The sequence below is a fragment of the Sinohyriopsis cumingii genome, unplaced genomic scaffold (assembly GCF_028554795.1).
Source record: "Sinohyriopsis cumingii isolate HCF-2022 unplaced genomic scaffold, ASM2855479v2 utg002613l, whole genome shotgun sequence".
In the NCBI taxonomy this organism is placed as follows: Eukaryota; Metazoa; Mollusca; class Bivalvia; order Unionida; family Unionidae; genus Sinohyriopsis; species Sinohyriopsis cumingii.
The window spans coordinates 92,209-101,255 of NW_028316258.1; positions in this window are offsets into that span (position 1 = coordinate 92,209).

Genomic DNA, 9,047 nt, shown 5'->3' on the forward strand with positions numbered 1-9,047 from the left:
CCGCAATATCTTTCGGCAGATGAAAATTATGTAGAAGAACATGAAATCGAAGAGAACAATGTCGCTACCCAAGCCTACACAAACGTTATGTGTTTAAATAAATTATGAACGAGACCATGATTCCTAAATTCATAAGACTTGATATTTGTTCTTACGATAATATGCTTATAAAATACACATTCACATTTGCTGGTGTTGTAACTGTTGTTATTTTGGTAATGTACATTTACCATTTTTATTTTCCAAAATATCTTTCAGGAAACGAAAAAGATGAGGAACAGGAGGAACTGAATGGGAACAAGCCATTGACACCGGCCGATAGTTACGATAAACTATACAACCCATTTTGTTTCAATGGTAAGTTCCATGCTTAAAACATTATGCATAAGCATGACGCGTTGAAATAAAATCTGAAGTAGAACATGTTTTATAAATGCATGTGACTTGATGATGACGTGAAGTTAAACCCCCGTAAGAAAATTTAACCCTTGTCCAAAATGGAATTATCTACGATTGTTGTAACTGTTTCCGTTTACGAAAACTAGACTTTCAGAAATTGTATCAGCTTCTGCACTTTTTCTTGTGAACACATATTGATGAAACAATTTGAGACGTAAATAGAAATGTACAATATAACTAGTACAAAGCGTGCGTCACCTATATTTTATTCCAGAAGATGAAAACAATGAAGAAAATAAAGAAGTGGATAATCCTTGTACCCCAATTCACAGCTGTGGTAGGTTAACTCGTTCTTTTGCAATTGTAAGAACCAGTACCTTTAGCTACAAATAGTATAAATACACTTTATATGTCGATATTCGTAAGAAAAATAATACACACATCGAGCACCTAAAAATACACTAAATTACTGTCTCATTCAAACTAGAGTAATATAATCAAGTCGTTCAATCTTAAGTAATAAATTCCAGACTGCGTTATTATCTTTAATTGCTTGATTGATGAATGGAATCTGGTTAGAATCCATTACTGTTATTTTCTCGTTTAATAAATGGTAAAGAAAGAAAGCGTTTCAAATTGTACTTGTACAAGGGTTGGTGGGGGGTGGGGGTGGGAGAGGGTTATAATTAATCAATCACACCTCCGTCTATTGATCCTTACAAGGGGTGAGGTAGTAATCAATAGTTGATCCGGACATATATGGCTACGTCTATTTATTAGCATCTCGTTTGTCATTCAACTGACGCCGATTTTAAGTAACTCTTCCATCTAGCCAGTTACAGCATTGGTTAGCGGGACATTGTTCATTGCTATGTGTTTATAGGGCGGAGTCAACGATTAATAAATTAAATATGGTCTGTAATGTATTACAAACGCACATCGAACTGACTCCTCGAGCACAGGATTATATTATGAGACTTGGAGATTTTATTCCTTGAACACCGGATTGTGTTTTATATGGACAGAAGAAGTAATAATAACGACGCATAAACACGTTCAAGTTTATTTATTTATGCTTAGGTTATTTCTCTCTATTGAAAACATCCAAAGCAAAACAATAATGAATAACACCTGCTATAGATACGTACAATGTACTTTTACAATCTGTTACCTTTCTTTCATTGAATCGAGCATTTATTTTAGGTGAGAGAAGACTGAATCGATGCGTAAAGGCTGTGGCTATTAATGAGCATAAAAAGATGGAATTTCTGGAAATGAATATCAAAAAAGGTAAAGATATTATCAGTTTCCTATTTCCATTTAAGATCGGTTATAGTAGACTATACAGTACTTCCCGTAAGGGTCAGTTTTCTAAAGTATCCTTAACTGTCGTTTATATTATGCTATCGAAATTATTATCATCGCACATTCTGCAGCAACACCTATATCGAATTTGAAATCATAACACTTTAGCTAGCAGAAGCGTTAAAAATGTCGCCGAAACTATATTCTCTGACAGACAATCTTTTCTTCAATGGTTAGCAGCAATGTTGTACCTTTTTGGAATATGTTGATGTCACTATTTTGGTGGGTTCACTATTTGTTTATGAAAATTGATAAAGTTGTTAAAGAAATTAATATCTTTGTTTCTATCTATCTATCTCTAGGTGATTTGTTGGAACAATTGACACCTCCTAACTCCATGGGAATGGTATATGGAACGAGGAGATCACGGATAACAAGGAAGAAAGTGGGCGGATTTATTCCGTCCAGTTGCATTTTAGCTGGTTAACAAAGAATTTATTAATGTACAGATTGGTGGAGAAGAGGGCATTATGACTGATTGTTAAATCACGATTTCACCTTCCCTCCTTTAGCCATCAATCGTTTGTTTTGGTTTTTTTGTTGTGAATTTTTGGTTAGATTTAGTCATGTTTTAATTGTTTGTTTAGCGAAATATGAACATATTTGAAAACAAATATTTTCCCCATCTTGCTCCCTTCCCCCCTCTCTGTATTTCTCTCTTTTGCATTTCTCATTCACTGAAAATCGAATGTAAATGCTTATAATTTTCAGTTTCTTTGCTCACTATCGTCCATTCATCAATTGTTTTTGTTCTTACGTGGATATTTGAATCAGATTATATTATGTATTAATGTATAATTATCTACATATGAACACATTTAAAAAAACCATCAGACATCTCTCTCTCTCAATCTGTATATGTATCTGTCTCTTTCTCCCTCCCTCTCTCTCTCCATGTATCTCATATATATAAATATATATATATATATATATATATATATATATATATATATATCACTCTCTCTCTCTCTGTATATGTATCTCTGTCTCTATCTCCCTCTCTCTTTCTCTATATGTATCTCACCTCTCTTTCTGTATCTCTCTCTCTCTCTCTCTCTCTCTCTTGCACACAATGTATATTTACTTTTATCTCTCTCTCTTTCTCTAACGACCAATCAAAATTAAATTTATATATTCTTCAATTGTACACTATTGTCATATACATAAAACCGTGAAATAAATAAATATAATTGAACCTGAAATGTTTCTCTTCTGATGACATTTCCTGACCGCATACTGCGTTATTTAAGAAAAACAGCGATCAGGCAATATGTCCATCCTTTTGTCCGTTGTTCCTGTATCATTCATTCTGTGACTTGAATCTTTCAAGTCATATTACACTTTTAGTATACTGAAACAGGTATTGCGATTGGAAGTAATATAAATCTTCCGCAAATACAATGAACCCTAGCATAATTACTATGAATATAATGTTACAAATCTATGTCCTTAAACTAAGAAACAGAAATGAGCCAAAACCAACAAGTTTTGTAAAATTCAACAAATAAGTTATTTCCCTAAAATACAACGTAAATATTCAAAAATAACTTACTGTGTTGTTAATTAAATCCCCAATAGCCCTAAAAGTTTTATCACAAGTCCAAATGTATAAAATTTAAATTGAATTTTAGTGGTATTCCAAATCAGTTCAAATACTTAATGTGTTGATATGCCGGTTGTCTCGAATATGATAATGTGCCAGTGTCCTATAGTGTAGCTATGTATTACCAGTCTCTTGATGTATCCCACTAATATTATCCAAATATGTCCTTCTCTGAATTTACTATAATTCCAAATAAATGAGCACTGTGATTCCAGTGAAAAATAATTTGAATATATTCAAATCCAAAAATGAACACAACAATTCATATGATCATGTTTCAGATAGTATAGCAAGACTGAAGAATTTCTTTAGTAAACATGACTACAAAAAACGGACATAACAGTAGAACCAGGATGAACGTCACAGATGTTCCAATTGAGTGCATCACAGTACAAAGTCATATACAATTTGGTTTTTCTTTTATATTTTATGATATTCTCTTACTACAATTACAGAGTTTCAAAGGCCTCTGCAACATGTATTTTAATTGTAATTATTATATGGTGGCTCATGTGCCAATATATACTCATAAAAGAATAACACAGAAAAGTAACAAACAAATTTAGTCTATGGTTTTATTTTGGAAACAGATCATTACCTACTGAAATAATTGCATGACTCACTTAAAGTAAATCTAACAGCACTAGATAAATTAATCCCCCAAGAAGGTGATTTTGTCAAGTTGGAAAAGAAATCAACAGCTGATACAAAGTGACAAAACGTCAGTCTAATCTCATTGTTCCCCTTTGTAAATAAGAAAAAAAGATATGCCATTCATTACCATAACTCAATGTTATATTCAGCACTGGAAACCATCTTGGGATTGACAACTTCATTGACCACTGACTTCATGATCCATTGTATATTCCAGTTTTGACTATTTGCTTATAATTTAATGGACAATCAAATAAATGCTGATATCAGATGAAATATTAATACAATCATTTCATAAACTAACCTTCATTCAATTACGTGTCACGTCACTGAACTGTTAGCTACATCCAGTTCATAATGATTTTAAACTGGTATGATATTATTGGCCAATAAGTAGTAAACAGTAGTCTAGCAAATGTTGATCATGGGTGGCATGTTCAGTAAATTTGCAATGGAGAACACAATCTCAGTAGGAAATTATGCTGGAGTACCATGCATTAGAAATGGGTCACATTTAAATTCCAATTGTCAAAATACCAGGATATGCATCTATTCATAATCCTGGATAATGTTTCAAATGCAAAAGTCTTGGACTTTGTCTTTCAAGAGGACAGCTTATATAGAACAAAGAATAGATTTTGTATTTTAATGATATTACCCTTTATGATTTCTTTCTTATCTAAGGACACCTAAATTTCCTAAACACAGTTAAACCAGGATCATGCTGATATGCTGTTAAACCTTGTAGCAGCTACTGCTGTCTAATTTTAACAAAAGTGCTGAATTTGATTTAATTCTTGTGACAAAGTAGTATGCCCCAACATAAAGTACTGTTTCATTCACTTCAAAGAGTCTACAAAAAGTATCAAATGGACAAGAAACGTATATATATATATATATATATATATATATATATATATATATATATATATATATATATATGCATGGGTTTGAGTCTTGGATTCAGCTAATGTGGGTATGTGAGAAAGCTTGCCAGTAGCTTCTTGTGGGTCAGTGGTTCTTCCGCCACCATTAATACAAGCCACCATGTATAGCCTATTGTGTGCTGAAAAATGGCGTTAAACCCTAGAACAACATAGTTTCTTTTCTGACGATTTGAAGTCAAGGTGGACTACAGACATGAAGTAATGATTAAAATAGGCATATAAAGCTAGAGATTGTACAGTGTCTTTTTGTAGTTCTAGTAATTATTTTCATGCCGGCATAATTTCTACTGAAGCAATATTCCCAAGTGAATTTCGAAAACTGAAAACTTACTCCTGGGTGCATTTAGTTACAATTTCTAAGACTGGCTACACTTACTTAAATAAGTGTTCAAAAGATCAATTTATTCATCGGATGAGGTGAGGGGAAACTTTTGTCATCAATTCTGTATGTCAGAGTTTTATCTGGACCATGTGAGGACACTGCCCAAACATTTTATCACAATTGTATCATATGTATGCTTGTCTGCTTTCATGACATGTGTCATTTTGATCTTCTTGAAATGATCAATTCTAAAAAACTTCACACTTGAATGGTTTCTCTCCAGTATGTATTACATGTCCTTCATTGAATCACCACTCTAAACATTATATCACAAACACTGCATATAAATGTTTTTACTCCTTTATACATTTTCATATGTCTGGTAACACTAGTGCTCTGGCTAAACATTATTTTACAAACTTCAAATTTAAATGGTTTTTCTCCAGCAAGTATCTGAATGTGCCTGTTCAGGTTGTAACCTCGCTGAATATTTTATTGCAAATTTCACACTTGAATGCTTTTCTTTAGTATATAACCTCTTATGAGCATTGATGCTAAAACGGTGGTTAAACAGTTTGTCATAAACTTCACACTGGAAGAATATTTTGTCTCCAGTATGTACACTCCAGTGCTCTTTCATCTTTGAACAATTGATGCAGATTTCATAGCAAACTTCACATTTGAATGGCTTTTCTCCAGTATGTAACCTCGTGCGTTCTTTCAACTTTAAATGCCTACTAAACAATTCATTGCAAACTTCACAACTGAATGTTTTTTCTCCTGTATGTATCTTCAAGTTCACCCAAAACTCATCACTTTCACTAAGCATATTATCACTAGCCTCACATTTGAATGGTTTTCCTCCACACTGTATTCTTGTGTACTTCTTCACTATGGCATTATCTCTAAACAGTTTATCACAAACTTCACAAATGGATGTTGTTTTCTCCAATATACATCATCATGTGGGCATTCAAGTCTGAACTCCTACAAAACAGGTTAGTACATACTTCACATTTGAATGGTTTTCCTCTGCAGTGTGTTCTCATGTGCTTCTTCACTATGGCATTATCTCGAAACAGTTTATCACAAACTTCACAAATGAATGTTGTTTTCTCCAATATGTATCATCATGTGGGCATTCAAGTCTGAACTCCTACAAAACAGGTTAGGACATACTTCACACTTGAATGGTTTTCCTCCACATTGTATTCTTGTGTGCTTCTTCACTATGGCATTATCTCTAAACAGTTTATCACAAACTTCACAAATGAATGTTGTTTTCTCCAATATGCATCATCACGTGGGCATTCAAGTCTGACCTCCTTCAAAACATGTTAGTACATACTTCACATTTGAATGGTTTCACTCCAGTATGTACCCTCATAAGGAAAATCACCGTGGACCTGTGGCTGAACGGTGTCACAAACTTCACACTTGAATGGCTTTTCATTTCCATCTAGTCTCTCGTGCTCTTTCAAGCCATACATGATTTAATCAGAAACTTCAGACATCAATGTCTTTTCAGCTACGTATAACTGCATGTTCTCCTTCACGTCGAAACTCTTGGAGTACCTTTATTTACGAATGTCACAATTGAGTATTTGCTGTTTGTTGTTCGGTTTTTTGTTTGTTGTTTGGTTTTTGTTGTTGTTGTTGATGATGTTGTTTGGTTTCTTCCATCAGCAATAGTCTTTCTGATTAATGAATTCAGATTCGTTGCATCCTGGACTGTGGAGATTTGACCTGAAACCGAAGAGATTTACACATGGTCATTATATGACTAATGAGAGTAAAGAAAGCACTTAGTAAAGTTTTCCAATACATGAATGCCGACTCTGGCCAGAGAATTACACTCAATACATACCCAAGTCTAAATTAACTTGACAGAGTCAAAACGTACGTATGTATGAATACCAAAATGTGCCCAAGTCATAACGTACTCACCATAACGAACACCACGTTCATTGTGCGACTGATGCATTTGACCAACCATCTTAATAGAAATGTGGCTAGTACAGGTAATAGGCTTTTTCACTGAGGCACGACAAGCATTTTTCAGACAGTCACGAGTATGGGTTCAGCATAGACGAAGTAAACCGGAATTGAAGGGGTTTACCTGACTAAAGCGCCACCTTATCACATCAGAGGGAAGTAACTGACCAATGTTCCAATTGTCACAGCAGGTATTTCGGTACCAATTGTTTCTCCATAGACTTCAATGCTAATGTTTTGTGAAATAAATATATTTTCTATCCGACCTCAGTATGCATGTCACACACTGTCATAGAGAAAAATGTTAGATTGACAATTTGACAGGGACAAAACCAGGCACCCAATTGCAATTAAGAGAGATAACTCTGCTGAAACTAGACAGGGGTAAGAGTTATCTAGTCACAGCTGAAGCATTTTCAGTTATGTGTACTACAATTATTTTTTTTAAATCATAAAAATACAACACATAATCTAGATATAAATTGTCATAATTTCACATGTTACCAGGAGGCTCATTTTTAAAAAATAAAATAAAATCCTAACAGGAAGTACAACTCTTACATGTTGCCCCAATCACAGCTAATTTTGTTGTTTATTTCTGAACACACTGTTCCGTACACCTAAAGGACACACGGTACTAATTGTACGGAAGAACTATAGAAATGGGTGAAGAAATAATAGAGTATTTACGGGTTTGGTGGTCCATAACTGTTTAATAATGGTATAACGGTACCAATTGCGCAAGTCCAGGTGGGCGGATCTTAAGGTGTATGGAACATTGTATTCAGAATTAAAGAACAACACTAGCTGTAATTGGTGCATTATGTAAGAGTTGTACTTTCTGTTTGGCTTTAAAAAAAAGTTGAGCCTCTTGGCAACATGTGAGTTTGTGTTAATTTCTATCTAGGTCATATTTTGTATCTTTTATGATTTTTTTTTAAATATGGTACACATGGCTGAAAATGTGCCTGTTGTGACTAGATAACTCTTACCCCTGTCTAGTTCCAGTAGAGTTATCTCTCTTAAATGCAATGGAGTAACTGGTTATATCATTGTCAAATTGACAATCTAGCAGTGTTCTATATGACAGTGTGTGACATGCATGCCCAAGTTGGACAGAAAGTATATTTATTTCACAAAACATTAACATTGAGGTATATGGAAAAACAATTGGTACCGTGATGCCATAAAGAAAATTAAAATTTTAGTAAAAATATCTTAAAATAGCTTATCCTAGATGTAATTTTTTTTCAAAAAAGATAGAAATATTTCTACTGATGCAATTTTACTATTTGTACAGGCTTGACTCAGGAGTACTCAATACTGTTTCGTGCACATGTAGACAAACAAAATGCCGTGGCTCATATTGTGTTCCCCACACATAAGCTTGCACCAAGGTTAGATGTGCATGGATAATTATAGGTCTCATCATCAGCACCCAGAAATTTTAAGTTATTGAATTTTGAATATGATAGTGTTTACATATGTTTACTATTGGAGTTGAAAAAGTACCGCCAGTCCTTAAGCTCCGCCCATCTGGGTTTGTACAATTGGTATCGTTTATACCAGTAACCGACCGACGAACAGAAATCCTTGGAGATCAGGGGGGGAAATGCCTTTTGGCGGGATTCACGCTAGCATTGAATTCGCTATGTAAAAAGACCCCTATGGAGTATTACAATAGTAACTGGAACAGAAATTTTAGCATCAAATTTCAGTTTTCTTTTTTTTTTAGTTGTTTGTTTTGTCTGTTTTAATAATT